General features: G+C 39.7%; 1 long non-coding RNA gene across 2 annotated transcripts in view; it reads right to left on the reverse strand.

Annotated features, from left to right (window-relative positions):
- LOC137313857 (uncharacterized) overlaps positions 1-15,405 on the reverse strand; it is a 118,620-nt gene that overhangs the window by 23,126 nt on the left and 80,089 nt on the right. For both annotated transcript variants that reach the window (XR_010961097.1, XR_010961098.1), the window contains exons 8-9: positions 8,012-8,107; positions 5,690-5,855 (exon numbers count right to left, since the gene is read on the reverse strand). This is a non-coding gene — a long non-coding RNA (uncharacterized lncRNA). The remainder of the gene's footprint in view (positions 1-5,689; positions 5,856-8,011; positions 8,108-15,405) is intronic.

Consider the following 15,405-nt stretch of genomic DNA (forward strand, 5'->3'; position numbering starts at 1 on the left):
TAGGGGTTACGGGGAGCGGGCAGGAAATTGGACATAATTTAGATTTGAGGTTAGGATCAGATCAGCCATGATCTTATTGAATGGCGGAGCAGGCGCGAGGGGCCGATTGGTCTTCTCCTGCTCCTATTTCTTATGTTCTTATGTTCTTATTGTGCCGAGATTGCCTGCATTAATCCGGTCCTAAGGGAGAAGATTATGGCCTGGATTGTTCCTGTCCGGCATTGCTTTCCTTTCATTCCTGTCGTTACTTGTTTAATGCATTATTTCTGTAACAATATCATTAGAGACTGAACAGGCTGTGTCTATTTTCTCTATTAAGGAGAAGACTGATCGATTACCTGATCGATTTTTTTTTATATTCGGAAGGGGTTCCTTCGGGTAGACCGAGAGAAGATGTTTCCCCTTGAGGGCAGTCCAAAACTAGAGGCCATGAATTTCAAATATTACTGATGAATCCAAGATAGTATTCAGGAGATACAGCTTACTCAGAGAGTGGTGAGAATGTGCAACTCGTTACCACATGGAATGGTTGAGGCGAAAAGTGCAGATGCATTTCAGGGGAAGACAGATAAATACGTGAGGGGGCGAGCAATAGAAATATCAGTTGATAGGGTGCGAGGAAGTAGTGTGGGAGAACGCTCGTGTGGAGCATAAATCCAGGCAAAGACCTGTTGGGCAAAGTGGGCTGTTCCTGAGCTGCAACATTCTATGTAATTGAATGAATATTTTTATTACACCAGCTCTTTCATCATCACAGATAGTGCAAGAATCATGAGCCCTATATTGAGCAGGGGTCCTGTCAGTAATAACAGGGCGAAATTGAGCAGAGGTAGAGTCAGTAATATCAGCCCTATATTAAGCACAGATACTGTCAGTAATACCAGCTATGGAATCAAAACAGACACCGTCAGTGTAAGAACCCTATAATTCTCACAAATACTGTCATCATTAAGCTGTATAGTATCACCATAGATACTGTCAGTAACATCAGCTCCAAATTCAGGACAAGCACTGTCAGTAATATCAGCGCTATATTGAGCACAGACACTTTCAGTAATATCAGCTCGACAAGCAACACAGATACAGTCAGTAATATCAGCGTTATACTGCGCACAGATACAGTCAGTAATATCAGCGCTATATTGCGCACAGACACATTGATTAAGAGGGAAATATAGATTACTTGCATGGAACAAAAAAGCAGACTGTAAAAACTTCTAAAAGCGGGAATATGGTATTGAGATCGAGGACCAGCCATGATCCTATTGAATGGCGGAGTAGGCTCGAAGGGCCGAATGGCCTACTCCTGCTCCTCTTTACCATGACTCTGTGACTCGATTGCCGAGATTTCCACCTTCAGCAGGTGGTGTCAGATCGCCCGTCCATTCCAACCCTGCCACATTTTCACTTCTATTTACCTCGATTCCATTAAAAAGTAATTGACAGCATTTTATGGGCTGATGGCATGTAATTTCCTAAAGTGCTCTCCCGGGGAGTGACGCTCCTCCGCAAGTTCTACTGCCCGGATTGTGAGTCCGCTGAAGGTAGTATTAACCCCCGGTGATGAATGGGGGAGAATAAAACCCTCCACGGCTTCGGTTTCGCGCTCTCCACAGTTTGTTTGGTTCGTTTCCCTGTTCGGCTCTTTGACATTTTCACCATTTTAACATTTTTGTTCTTGAAATGTCTCTCATTTACTCCGCAGGGAATTTTTGTCACCTCTCAGTTCCTTAATTTCCTGAAGGACATTCCAGTTCAGTCAACTCATGAAATTCCCTCGAACTCCTGTTTGTCGCCTCCGATCTGCCCTTTTCCCAGTTCCACTAAAACTGTTTTCCTTTGTTTTCGGTCCACTCAAGAGTTGTATCCGAAACATTACCCTGTCCTTTGTGTAGATACTGACCGATCCGCTGGGTATTTTCACCACTGCCTTTCATTGTTTCAAATTCACTATAATTGCAGTTTGATCCATTTTTTTACCGTTTGGCCTGTTTCTCTTCTGTTACCTTCTATGATTCTAAGTTACATAAGAACATAAGAAATAGGAGCAGGAGTAGGCCAATCGGCCACTCGAGCCTTCTCCGCCATTCAATAAGATTATGGCTGATCTGATCCAAACCTCAAATCTAAATTCATGTCCAATTTCCTGCCCGCTTCCCGGAACCCCTAATTTCTTTACTTCTTGGAAACTGTCGATTTCTGTTTTAAATTTATTCAATGATGCAGCTTCCACAGCTTCCTGGGGCTGCAAATTCCACAGACCTACTACCCTCTGAGTGAAGAAGTTTCTCCTCATCTCAGTTTTGAAAGAGCAGCCCCTTATTCAAAGATTATGCCCCCTAGTTCTAGTTTCACCCATCCTTGGGAACATCCTTCCAGCATCCACCCGATCAAGACCCTTCACAATCTTATATGTTTCAATAAGATGGCCTCTCATTCTTCTGAAATCCAATGAGCAGAGTCCCAATCTACTCAACCACTCCTCATATGTCCACCCCCTCATCCCCGGGATTAACCGAATGAACCTTCTATGTACTGCCTCGAGAGCAAGTATGTCTTTTCTTAAGTCTGGACACCAAATCTGTATGCAGTGTTCCAGGTGCGGTCTCACCAATACCTTATATAACTGCAGCAATACTTCCCTGTTTTTATATTCTATCCCCCTAGCAATAAAAGCCAACATTCCGTTGGCCTTCTTGATCACCTGCTGCACCTGCATACCAACTTTTTGATTTTCTTGCACGAGGACCCCCAGATCGCTTTGTACTGCAGTACTTTCCAGTTTCTCGCCATTAAGATAATAACTTGTTCTCTGATTTTTCCTGCCAAAGTGCATAACCTCACATTTTCCAATATTGTATTCCATCTGCCAAATCTCCGCCCACTCACCCAGCCTGTCTATATCCCCCTGTCGGTTTTTTATGTCCTCCTCACTCTCCACTTTCCCTCCCATCTTTGTATCATCTGCAAACTTTGATACGTTACACTCGGTCCCATCCTCCAAATCGTTAATATAGATTGTAAAGAATTGGGGACCCAGCACCGACCCCTGCGGAACACCACTGGCTACTGGTTGCCAGTCCGAGAATGAACCATTTATCCCAACTCTCTGCTTCCTGTTAGATAACCAATCACCACCCATTCCAGAATATTACCCCCAATTCAGTGATTCTTCATCTCGAGGAATAATCTTATTTGTGGCACCTTTTCGAATGCCTTCTGGAAGTCTAAATACATTATGTCCATTGGTTCCCCTTCATCCACCCTGTACGTTATGACCTCAAAGAACTGAAGCAAATTTGTCAGACATGAATTCCCCTTCGTAAAGCCATTCTGACTTTGTCCTATTAAATTATGTTTATCCAAATGTTCTGCTACTGTCTCCAAAATGTTACCTACCACAGATGTTTGGCTAACTGGTCTATAATTTCCAGCCTTCTGCCTACTACCCTTTTTAAATAAGGGTGTTACATTAGCAGTTTTCCAATCTTCCGGGACCTTTTCCGAGTCCAGTGTATTTTAGAAAATTATTACCAAAGCATCCACAATCCTTACTGCCACTTCCCTCAAGACCCTCCGATGTAAGCCATCAGGTCCAGGGGATTTATCAGCCTTGAGTCCCATTAATTTACTGAGTACCAATTCCTTGGTGACTTTAATCTATTTCGCTCCTCCCCGCCTCGAGCCGCCGGTTTGTCCAGTGTTGGGATATTCTTAGTGTCCTCTACCGTAAAGACTGAAACAAAATATTTGTTCAGCATTTTTGCCATCTCCATGTTTCCCACCATTAATTTCCCGGTCTCATCCTCTAAGGGACCCCCGTTTGCCTTAGCCACCCTTTTTCTCTTGATATAACAATAGAATCTCTTGCTATCAGTTTTTATATTTTTTAGCTAAATTATTTTCATAATCTATCTTCCCTTTCTTAATCAATCCTTTAGTTACTTTTTGCTGTCTTTTGAAGACTTCCCAATCTTCTATCCTCCCACTAAGTTTGGCTACCTTATATGTCCTTGCTTTTAGTCGGATACGACCCTTAATTTCTTTACTTCGCCACGGATGGCTATCATTTTTTTTACACCCTTTTTTCCTCAGTGGAATATATATTTTTTTGAAAGTTGTAAAGTAACTCCTTGAATGAACACCATTGCTCATGTACCGCCTTACACTTTAATCTATTTTCCCTGTCCACTTTAATCTATTCCGCTCTCATACCATCATAGTCTCCTTTATTCAAGCTCAGTCCGCTTGTTTGAGAACCAATCTTCTCACTCTCTACTTGGATATGGAATGTAACCATGTTATGGTCACTCATTCCAAGGGGATCCTTCACTAGGACATTATTAATTAATCCTGGTTCATTGCACAGGATTGGTCCAAGGTTGCTTGCCCACTTGTAGGTTCAGTTACAGACTGCTCAAGAAATCCATCCCTAATACACTCAATAAACTCTTCCTCAAGGCTGCCCTGCCCAATTTGATTTGTCCAGTTAATATGATAGTTAAAATACCCCATACTTATAGCTGTTCCCTTGTTACATGCCCCGACTATTTCCTGATTAATACTTCTTCCAGCAGAGTTGCTACCATTTGGAGGCCTATATACTACGCCCTCTAGTGTTCTTTTCCCCTTATTATTCCTCATCTCCACCCAAACTGTTTCATTATCCTGATCCTTTGTTCCAATATCATTTCTCTGTATTACAGTGATTCCTTCCTTTATTATCATAGCCACCCCACATCCCCTTCCTTCCTGCCTGTCCTTCCGGATTGTTAAATACCCTGGCATATTTAATTCCCAGTCGTTGTCACCGTGCAGCCATGTTTCTGTAATAGCCACAAGATCATACCCATACGTAGTTATTTGTGCCGTTAACTCGTCCATTTTGTTACGAATGCTACGTGCTTTCAGATAAAGAACTTTCAAATATGTTTTGTGACACGTAGTTCCTGCTTTTTCCTTTTTTAACACTTTACCTTTTACTCCATACATTGTGCCCCTTCCTGACAAGCTTTCCTCTGTCTCCCTGCTCAGGTTCCCAACCCCCTGCCACAGCTTTGATGCTGTGTTAATCGCCATACGCTTTCTCGTTGTTAATAAATCTGTCGTACACTTCCTTTCCGCTGCTCTACGCTTTTCCCTCTCACTTGTTCTTGAACAACTGTTTGTCCTATTTGTATTGTAGATTTCCCCTGGGTCTTCCCCTCTCTTGCTGCTCTCAATTTTATTCCCTTCTGACTCCGCGCTCAGATTTCCATCCCCCTGCCACTCTAGTTTAAACCTTCCCCAACAGCACTCGCAAAAACCCCCGCGAGGACATTGGTCCCGGTCCTGCTCGGGTGTAACCCGTCACGCTTGTACAGGTCCCATCTTCCCAAGAACCGGTCGCAATGTCGCAGGAATCGGAATCCCTCCCTCCTACACCATCCCTGCAGCCACGCATTCACCCTGTCTATTCTCCTGTTCCTATACTCAATAGCACGTGGCACCGGTACTAATCCTGAGATCACTAACTTTGATGTCCTGCTTTTTAATTTATCGGCTAACTCCTTAAATTCACCTTCCAGACCTCATTCCTTTTTTACCTATATCGTTGGTACCAATATGGACCACGACAACCAGTTCTGATATCCTGTTGGTTCTGTAATGTTTAAATAATGCAAACTCATCACGTTCCCCTCCCACTTACCCGATGTTCTTGTCCACTGAAATGTCACTCGTGTGTTGACAATGAGCTAACTCCGTCCATCCCTTCTTCAACTGCCTGTTCTCGTCTGTCCCGATAGAATTTCGTCAACTGGAACAGTTGTTAACCGTCAGACTTTGTCAAGACCTCAGTGATCGCAGTGTTCGGTCTGTGAACAACAATGGAGAAAACTAAACATATTATCGACCTTCCATCCGGGCGGTTAAATTTCCTCTTACACCAAACGGGTGCCGCCTCCTGTGAGCCACGTTATCAAATGCCTTCTGAAAACTCATATATACCGCATGTGTTACAATCCATTGATCTATATAGTCACGTCTCAATAAGGCTGTATCAAATTTGTCAACTACAATGTCAAATGTCTGCAGATAATCTGTTCCAGCCTTCACTGAATCATAAATGATTCGACGTGAAATTACAGATTCGAGAAGTTTGCCCACAAATAACGTTATAGAATCATAGAATCATAGAATCATAGAAGTTACAACATGGAAACAGGCCCTTCGGCCCAATATGTCCATGTCGCCCAGTTTATACCACTAAGCTAGTCCCAATTGCCTGCACTTGGCCCATATCCCTCTATACCCATCTTACCCATGTAACTGTCCAAATGCTTTTTAAAAGACAACATTGTACCCGCCTCTACTACTGCCTCTGGCAGCTCGTTCCAGACACTCACCACCCTTTGAGTGAAAAAATTGCCCCTCTGGACCCTCTGGACCCTTTTGTATATCTCCCCTCTCACGTTGTCTGATAAGTCTCTGGTTATCTGATTGCCACATTCTCCCTGTTTTAACACAGACATTACTTGGTCTCTTTCAGTCCACCTGGATATTTTCATTAACAATTGCGTGTTCAAAAATTGTGAGTTTTGAAAAAATATGGTCAGAGTCCCTCCTATCTGTTCTCTGACTTCCTTTAACAGCCTCGGGTACGTTGTCTCTGAGCTCAGTGACTAATCCACCTCGGCTATTACATTCAGAGCCAAATCCTTCTCGACAGTTGTCTCGAAATATGGCTCCACACCCTCCTCACTCTCGCTGAAGATGCTGTATCGACATCTTTGTATGGAATACTTTTACTGTCGATAGTTTGATACTGTGATACGTTGATTCTTTGAAACCATCATTTTCATATCTGCCATCATTTTTAGAAACTGTAGGCAATATTTTGTATCTCGCCAAAAGTTCATCCAATCCAGCCCTGTCTGATCGATACCATATCACATCCCTCAAGAGTCTAACTTTCCAAACGTGTTTGGAATGATTTTTAGATTCACAGACATAACACACAATCTGAACTCCAATTCACTGGAATGTTGACACGTTCTCGTTTTTTTTAATTTTTAGATATCAAGTTACATCTTCTGTCACTACTTCAAAAAACTCCTTCCTTTTTTCTTGGTAATCTCTTTTCAAAAATTCATAAATCTTCTGTTCCTGCTCCAACAGTTTTATTATTTCCACTCTCTAGTCTCAGTTCCGGATATTTCACACGCTCCAGTCTAATCAGGTGAAACCCTCCCACTGCTCCATACACCCAGTCTGTCAAACCGTTTTTGTTGGATGCTTGAGATCGTAACCGTCCGTTCCCTTTTTCCTGAACTCTCCCTCGTGTCCCAAGAACATGAACCCTTCACTCCTGCTCCAGCCCTCCAGCTACACATTCACCAGCGTCATGTTGTCCTCAGTAAGGGCCCAGTGCACCACAATTCGGAGATCACCAACCTGTGGCCATGCTTTTCAGTTCAGAGCTCAAATTTTAATATTCCCTTTATAAACGTAATTCGAACCGTGTTATTGATTCCGACCATGACTATTTTCCGCTCTCCGTTCCTTTCCAGAGATGGTCCCACCGGTTCCAGGAAGTTCTTCCCCCTGGCACCAGGGCGGCAACGTATCACTTGGACCTGCTCAGGTCTGCAGAAGAGTCTGTCTATTCCCCTGACTATAGAATCTCGCACCACTCTCGCTCTCCTATTCCTGTGTCCCACCTCCTCTCACCTATCTCCCACTCGGGCTGCCTCCCACTGCTCCCTGGTTTCACACTGTTACTCAGGAAGACCAATCTGAGTGACTGTTTCTATCCGCCTTACAGTCCATAACATCAGTTGTCTATTGGACAGTTCCAATACTGAGATCCCTCCAACTGTGACCGCAGGGTCCGGTAGATGGTCACTCACATTCTTTTATCTACACACTATATGCTCGGTTTCTTCTTCCTGTTTGAACAACAGGATATTTTTCATGATCTGGACCCTTTATCCGGACACAATTGATATTTGAAAGATTGTTCTGAACCTACCGGTGTCTATTCTCATTCTTGTTGATGATGTTGGATCTTCTCCCCTGTTTGGACCTTCAGCCATGGTGGTGACAGGCGTTCCAAGATTGTGATGCTCTGTAATAAGTATATTAAAGGAAGGTTAGACTGAAATATTAAAATGAGAGGGAGGAACGTTGGCTTGTTAAATGTGATATCAAGTCCCTCCTTCCCCATCAGTACAACAGCTGTTAGCTCTTGGATCGGGCACTTCTCGACTGTTACGATCAACTCTCCACATCAGGTGCGGCACAGACAGCTGCCCAGTGAAACTCAATGAGTCCAGCTGATTTCCACAACCCAGTTCTGGATGTCCGAAATTCTGCACTGGGAGCACCAGTTGGTAAGATTTACTTGCAGTGCAGGCCAGCACCATACTTATTCCTGAGGTAGTGAATATTCTGAAGGGTGATATGGAGCGAGGTGATGAATTAAATGATCCTTCACTCAGTTTTACTCAGTCTGGCGCTATTGTATTATTTTATTCACAGATTTGTTTTTTTATATTCTTTTGATTTGTTGAGTTTTTATATTAAATTCTTTTATTTTGTGAACCTGATAATTATCGACAAACACAATATGGAGCTGGGTGTGATTTCTCTGCTCTCGATGGGTAGTGACATTGTCCGTGTGTTCAGGGAGATGCGTTTTGGTTGGTACTTCCTTTTGAATATATTTACCTTATCTCTCATGGTATCAGCACCTGACTAATGAGGACTGTAGGAGGTCAGGAATTTTACTAATTGAACACTAATGTATAATGTTATGAATTGTGTAACTTTAAACAGATGCTGCACATTTATTTTTGGATTATTCTTAGGGGTCTTACAATCTCAGCAAACACCACAAATATATAAGTTGTAGATTTGACGGCAATTTTATAATCATAATTCTCCACGTGTGCGTGTGCCTCCTTCTGTGTGTGCACACAGGCAAGAGCAACTAATTAAACTATCAGTCACTGTATTATCCTTTCCACACTGTGGAAATGTAAACGCGATTAATCTCAGTTAGTAGTTTCATCAAACTATCGTTGAAGTTATTCGCTGGCACTAATATAATAACAAGATTAAATTGTGCAGTTACACTTTATGTAAATTAGTGATGGACCTTCCTCCCTTTTGATAATTTCAATAGTTACTTTTTATATGAAAATTAGTGATGGACCCACCTGCAAGGTGGTAATTTCAGTAGATGTTTTTTAAAATAAAGATTAGTGATGGACCCTCTTACTTGTTTGTAAATTCAGTAGTTTCTTCATATATAAAGATGAGTGATGGACCCACCGACATGTTGGTAATTTCAGTCGTTGATTTTCATATGAAGATTAGTGATGGACCCTCCTCCCTGTTGGTGATTTCAGTAGTTATTTTTTATGTACAGGTTAGTGATGGACTCTTCTACCTATTGGCAATTTGATTAGTTACTTTTTATATAAAGATTAGTGATGGACCCTCCTATCTGTTGTTAATTTCAGTAGTTAATTTTTATATAAAGATCAGTGATGGATGCTCCGAACTTTTGGCATTTTCAGTAGTAACGTTTTATATAAAGATTGGTGTTGGACCCTCCTACCTGTTGGTAATTTCAGTGGTTACATTCTATAGAAATATTAGGGCTGGACCCACCACCCTGTTGTTAATTTCAGCAGATACTTTTTATATAAAGATTGGTGATGGACCCTGCTCCCCGTTGGAAATGTGAGTTGTCACTTTTTAAATAAAGATTAGTGATGGGCCCTCCTGCCTTTTGGTAATTTCAGTTACTCTTTATATAAAAAATATGATGGACCCTCCTACCCGTTGGAAAATTGAGTTGATACGTTTTATATAAAGATTAATGATCGACCCTCCTCCCTGTTGTAAATTTCAGCAGTTACTTTTTATATGAGGATTAGTGATAGACCCTCCTACCACTTGGTAAATTGAGTTGTTACTTTTCATATAATGATTGTATGGACTCTTCTACTTGTTGGTCATTCAGTCGTTACATTTTATATAAAGATTCGTGATGGACTCCACTCCCTGTTCGTAATTTCAGTAGTTACTTTTCTTATAAAGATTAATGATGGACCCTACTCCCTGCTGGCAATTTCAGTAGTTACTTTTTATATAAAGATAAGTGATGGACCCTTCTGCCTCTTGGTAATTTCAATAGTTACTTTTCATAAAACGATTAATAATGGTCCCTACTTCCTGTTGGAAATTTGAGTAGCTACTTTTTATATAAGGATTAGTGATGGACCCTCCAACCTGTAGGTAATTTCAGTTGCTACTTTTTATTCAATAATTAATGATGAACCCTCCTCCGTGTTGGTAATTTCAGTTGTTACGTTTCATATCAAGACTAGTGATTGACACTCCTACCTCTTGGTAATGCAGTGGTTACTTCCGATATGGAAAGTAGTGATGGACCCTCCTACCTCTTGGTTACTTGAGTAGTTACTTCTTATATAAGGATTAGTGTTGGACACTCTTCCCTTTTGGTAATTTCTGTGGTTAATTTTAATATAAAGATTAGTGATGGACCTTCATACCTGTTGGTAATTTCAGCAGTTAGTTTGGACATAAAGATTAGTGATGGACCTTCCTACCTCTTCGTGATTTCAGTTGTTACGTGTTATATAAAGATTAGTGATGGACCCTCCTACCTCTTGGTAATTTCATTGTTTCCATGCTTTCTAGAGATAAATGATGCATGCTCCACTCTGTTGTTAATTTCAGTTTTTATTTAAACATTAATTATGGACTCTCCTACCAGATGGTAAATTGAGTTGTTAGTTTTTAATAAAAGATTAGTTTGGACTCTTCTACTTGTTGATAATTCAGTCATTACATTCTATATAAAGATTAGTGATGGTCCCTCCTCCATGTTGCTAATTTCATTCGTTACTTTTAAAGAAGATTAGTGATGGACCCTCCTTCCTGTTGTTAATTTCAGTGGTTACTTTTTATATAATATTAGTGATAGAGCCTCCAATCTGTTGGTAATTTCAGTAGTTACATTTTATATAATGTTTAGTGATGGACCCTCCTCCCTGTTGGTGATTTCAGTAGTTACTTTTTATGTAAAGATTAGTGATGGACTCTCCAACCTGTTGTTAATTTCAGTCGTTAATTTTTATATAAAGATCAGTGATGGATGCTCCGACCTGTTGGCATTTTCAGTAGTAACTTTTTATATAAAGATTGGTGTTGGACCCTCCTACCTGTTGGTAATTTCAGTGGTTACATTTTATAGAAATATTAGTGATGGACCCTCCACCCTGTTGTTACTTTCAGCAGTTACTTTTTATATAAAGATTAGTGATGGACCCTGCTACCCGTTGGAAATGTGAGTTGCCACTTTTTAAATAAAGATTAGTGTTGTGCCCTCAGGCCTTTTGGTAATTTCAGTTGTTACGTTTTATAAAAAGATTCGTGATGGACCCTCCTACCTGTTGATAATTTCAGCGGTTACTCTTTGTACAAAAAATATGATGGACCCTCCTACCTGTTAGTAAATTGAGTTGATGAGTTTTATGTAAAGATTAAGGATCGACCCTCCTCCCTGTTGTAAATTTCTGTAGTTACTTTTTACATAAAGATTAGTGATGGACCTTGATACCTGTTGGTAATTTCAGCAGTTACTTTATACATAAAGATTAGTCATGGACCCTCCTACCAGTTGGTAATTTGAGTTGTTACTTTTTATACAATGATTAGTGATGGACCCTCCTCGCTGTCGTTAATTTCAGTGGTTACTTTTTATATAAAGATGAATGATGTATCCTCCTACCAGATGGCAAATTGCGTTGTTATCTTTTAGAAAAAGATGAGTGCTGGACTCTCCTCCCTTTCGTTAATTTCAGTGGTTACTTTTTATATCAAGATTAGTGATGGACCCTGATTCCTGTTGGTAATTTCAGTAGTTACGTTTTATATAAAGATTAGTGATGGAGCCTCCAATCTGTTGGCAATTTCAGCAGTTACATTTTATATAAAGTTGAATGATGGAGCCTTGTCCCTTTTGGTGATTTCAGTAGTTACTTTTTATGTAAAGATTAGTGATGGACTCTTCTACCTATTGGTAATTTGAGCAGTTACTTTTTGTATAAAGATTAGTGATGGACACTCCTCCCAGATGGTAAATCGAGTTGTTACTTTTTATATGAAGATTAGTATGGACTCTTCTACCTGTTGGTAATTTCAGTCGTTACTTTTTATATAAAGATAAGTAATGGACCCTCCTCCCTGTTGGTAATTTCAGTAGTTACTATTTATGTAAAGATCAGTGATGGATGATCCGACCTGTTTGCATTTTCAATAGTTACTCTTTACCTAAAGATTGGTGTTGGACCCTCCTACCGGTCGGCAATTTCAGTGGTTGCATTCTATAGAAATATTAGTGAAGGACCCTCCATCCTGTTGTTAATTTCAGTAGTTACTTTTCATATGAAGATGAATGATTGACCCTGCTACACGTTGGAAATGTGAGTTGTCACTTCTTAAATAAAGATTAGTGATGGGCCCTCCTCCCTTTTGGTATTTTCAGTTGTTGCTTTTTAAAATAAGATTGGTGATGGACCTTGCTACCTGTTGATAATTTCAGTAGTTACTCTTCATACAAAAATATGGTGGACCCTCCTACCTGTTGGAAAATTGAGTTGATACGTTTTATATAAAGATTAATGATCGACCCTCCTCCCTGTTGTAAATTTTACTAGTTACTTTTTATATAAAGATTAGTGATGGACCTTGATACCTATTGGTAATTTCAATCGTTCCTTTTATATAAAGATTAGTGATGGAACCTCCTACCTCTTCGTAATTTCAGTTGTTACGTATTATATAAAGATTAGTGATGGACCCTCCTCCCAGTTGGTAAAATGAGTTGTTAATTTTTATATAATGATTAGTATAGACTCATCTACCTATTGGTAATTTCAGTAGTAACTTTTTATATAAAGATAAGTAATGGACCCTCCTCCCGCATGGCAATTTCAGTAGTTACTATTTATATAAAGATCAGTGATGGATGCTCCTACCTTTTGGCAATTTCAGTGGTTACATTCTATAGAAAGATTAGTGATGGACCCTCCACCCTGTTGTTAATTTCAGTAGTTACTTTTGATATTAAGATTGGTGATGGACCTTGATACCTATTGGTAATTTCAACCGTTACTTTTCCATAAAGATTAGTGATGGAACCTCCCACCTCTTCGCAATTTCAGTTGTTACGTGTTATATAAAGATTAGTGATGGGTCCTCCTGCCTTTTGGTAATTTCAATTGTTGCTTTTTACAAAAAGATTTGTGATGGACCCTCCTACCTGTTGATAATTTCAGTGGTTACTCTTTTGACAAAAAATATGATGGACCCTCCTAACTGTTGGTAAATTGAGTTGATACGTTTTATATAAAGATTATTGATCGACCCTTCTCTGTGTTGTAAATTTCAGTAGTTACTTTTTATATTTAATTTGTGATGGACCTTCATACCTGTTGGTAATTTCAACTGTTACTTTATACATAAAGATTAGTGATGGACCCTCCTACCTTTTCGTAATTTCAGTTGTTACGTGTTATATAAAGATTAGTGATGGACCCTCCTACCAGATGGTAAATTGAGTTGTCAATATTCAACAAAAGATTAGTATGGTCTCTTCTACTTGTTGATAATTCAATAGTTACGTTCTATATAACGATTAGTGATGGACCCTCCTCCCTGTTGTCAATTTCAGTGGTTACTTTTTATAAAAGATTAGTAATGGACCCTCCGACCGGATGGTAAATTGTGTTGTTCGTTTTTATATAAAGATTAGTGATGGACTCTCCTCCCTGTTGTTAATTTCAGTGGTTAATTTTTCGATAAAGATTAGTGATGGAGCCTCCAATCTGTTGGTAATTTCAGTCGTTACATTTTATATAAAGTTTAGTGATGGAGCCTCCCCCCTGTTGGTGATTTCAGTCGTTACTTTTTATGTAAAGATTAGTGATGGACTCTTCTACCTGTTGTTAATTTCAGTGGTTACTTTTTATAAAAGATTAGTAATGGACCCTCCGACCGGATGGTAAATTGTGTTGTTCGTTTTTATATAAAGATTAGTGATGGACTCTGCTCCCTGTTGTTAATTTCAGTGGTTATTTTTTCGATAAAGATTAGTGATGGAGCCTCCAATCTGTTGGTAATTTCAGTCGTTACATTTTATATAAAGGTTAGTGATGGAGCCTCCCCCCTGTTGGTGATTTCAGTCGTTACTTTTTATGTAAAGATTAGTGATGGACTCTTCTACCTGTTGTTAATTTCAGTGGTTACTTTTTATATAAAGATTAGTGATGGACCCTCCTACCAGTTGGTAAATTGAGTTGTTATTTTTATATAAAGGTTTGTATGGCCTCTGCTACCTGTTGGTAATTTCAGTCGTTACTATTTATATAAAGATCAGGGATGAATGCTCCGACCTTTTGGCATTTTCAGTAGTTACTTTTCATATAAAGATTAGTGATGGACCCTCCTTTCAGTTGGTAAATTGAGTTGTTACTTTCCATATGAAGATTAATGATGGACACACCTCCCTGTTGATAACTTCAGTCGTTACTTTTTGTATAAAGATTAGTGATGGACACTCCTACCACTTGTTAAATCGAGTTGTTATATTTTATATAATTATTGTATGGACTCTTCTACTTGTTGGTAATTCAGTAGTTACATTTTGTATAAAGATTAGTGATGGGCTCTACTCCCTGTTCGTAATTTCAATCGTTACTTTTTATATAAAGATAATTGATGGACCCTCCTGCCTGTTGGTAATTTCAGTAGTTATTTTTTATATAAAGATTAGCGAAGGGACTACCAACTGTTGGTAACTTGAGTTGTTATTTTTCATATAAAGATTAGTGATGGGTCTACCTACTGTTGGTAAATTGAATTGTTACTTTTTTTGTAAAGATTAGTGAACGGACCCTCCTACCTGTTGATGTTAAAAGTAACTTCTCAAATTACCAAGGTTATCGATCAGGAAGCACCGATCTGTGTGAAAGATGGTTTCAGCCCGGAACAAGTTTCCCGTTAAAACATTCCTGAAGTTTGTTTCTGTCTGAAGGGAGCGGCCTCTCTTTCTTCAGTTGAGCCAGTTTAACAAATAACATCCTCAATAACATATTTTAGAGAAAACAGTAGTCCCTGCTCCATTCTCCCCATCTAATTCGCATGACACGAATTAATTATAATTAATCAGGAACAAGATTTATCTCCTACTTTGATCCTATTGGATCACCTTCAGTCCGGCCTCGGGTCATCATGGGCTGATTTTCCAGGTGACCAGCAGAGAGCAATATTCGGCCATTGCGAATGTGTTAACCCTTTCCTGAGCTGAACTGTGTGTTCGATCAGTCT

This window comes from Heptranchias perlo, unplaced genomic scaffold (genome assembly GCF_035084215.1).
Source record: "Heptranchias perlo isolate sHepPer1 unplaced genomic scaffold, sHepPer1.hap1 HAP1_SCAFFOLD_49, whole genome shotgun sequence".
In the NCBI taxonomy this organism is placed as follows: Eukaryota; Metazoa; Chordata; class Chondrichthyes; order Hexanchiformes; family Hexanchidae; genus Heptranchias; species Heptranchias perlo.